At 44.6% G+C, this 1,585-nt stretch overlaps 1 protein-coding gene across 1 annotated transcript in view; it reads left to right on the forward strand.

Moving 5' to 3' along the window:
* The window catches only part of TAF1 (TATA-box binding protein associated factor 1), a 103,630-nt gene that overhangs the window by 8,406 nt on the left and 93,639 nt on the right, over positions 1-1,585 (forward strand).

The raw sequence follows: 1,585 nt of genomic DNA on the forward strand, positions 1-1,585 counted from the left end.
CTGGACTCCCACGTAGTCAACCGCGGTTCGCGTCCCGGACCCAGTGGCTTAAAACTCAGGCCGGGCGCGTGTGCGTGCGTGCCCAGGATCCCGGGAGGAGAAGGGATTGTGGCATGACCATCCCCCCCTGGGGGGTGATTTCTTGCTTTCTTGTCTCTATGTCTCTCTCTGTCTGTCTGGCGAGCGCACACACCCTATAGCGAAAACCTCTCCAAAAAAAAGGGAATAAGGAGTGTGTAAGGGAATAAAAGTATTCAGAGTATTCAGTACCAAGTATTCAGTGATGGCCAATGGTTAAAGGGCAGTGAAAAAAAAAAAAAACATGGAGAAGATAGAAAAAGGTGTGTCAAAGACTTGGGGGGGGGTGGGAAGAAAATCTAGTCTTTTTTTAATTTTAATTTGACCAGAGAGAGAGAAAGCCTGGTCTGGGACTCAAACCACGGCCAACCCTGTGGGAGTCAAGCGCCCTTAACCACCACGCTACCTGCTGGCCCAAGAAAGTATAGTCTTAAGAGAATGAAAGGAGAAGAATGTTTAAATTTTTAAATTTTTTAATTTAATTTTTATTTTTTGAGAGAGATCTTTCCTATAGGGCACATGTGCTCGGCAGAGAGAGAGAGACAGAAAGCTAGAAGTTATCCCCAGGAAGGATGGCCATCCTGTAGTCCCTTCTCTTCCATTCTCCTCTCGGGATTTTGGGCATGTACACTTGCCCAGCATGAGGTTCAAGCCACCATATCTGGGACTTGAACTGGGACTTGAACTTCAGTCGACTACATGGGAGTCCAGCGACATAACCGTTATGCCATCTGCTGGTCCCAAGAATGTTTAATTTTAAGATTATGGAGGGTGGAAATAAAAACACCATAGGATCAGGAAAAGGAGCAGAAAGTTCCAGTCAGGTCTTAGAAGCTTTTCACATCCCGTATAAGATACTATAAATAATATTTTGGGATTTGTCTATACTGTGATGTACTATTTCTCTCTCTCTCTATTTTTTTCTTTAGAGGTTTTTGCTGTAGGGCGCGTGAGCTCACCAGAAAGAGACAGACAGAAAGTGAAAAACCACCCCCAGGGGGATGGGAGGATGGCCATGCCGCAATCCCTTCTCCTCCATTCTCCTCTTGGGATCTTGGGTATACAAGCACATGCACCCGGCGTCAGTTTAAGCCACTGGATCTGGAACTCAAACTGCAGTCGACTACATGGGAGTCCAGCGACATAGCCATTACAGCAACTGCAGGTCCCTTTTCTCAATATTTTACATGGCATGTGTGCTTGCCTGAGAGAGACAGGGAAGGAGAAAGTGAAAAATCACTGCCCATGAGGGATGATTGGGCTGCAATCCCTTCTCCATTCTCTTGGGATTTTGGGTATACACACATACGTATGCCTGGTATGTTTCTTAACCAGCTGGGTCCGTGACTTGAACCACAGTTGACTGTATGGGATCTAGCTGTCTGTATGTGTTTTTTTTTTTTTTTTTTTTTTTGTGTATTCTCCTTGGTACTTATTTAGAATTTTGCTTGTATATGCAAATTTCTGTCCTTTATCAAATCAGGAGAAAACTCAGATATATCTTTAG

This window comes from Tupaia chinensis, unplaced genomic scaffold (assembly GCF_000334495.1).
Source record: "Tupaia chinensis unplaced genomic scaffold, TupChi_1.0 Scaffold000571_1, whole genome shotgun sequence".
In the NCBI taxonomy this organism is placed as follows: Eukaryota; Metazoa; Chordata; class Mammalia; order Scandentia; family Tupaiidae; genus Tupaia; species Tupaia belangeri.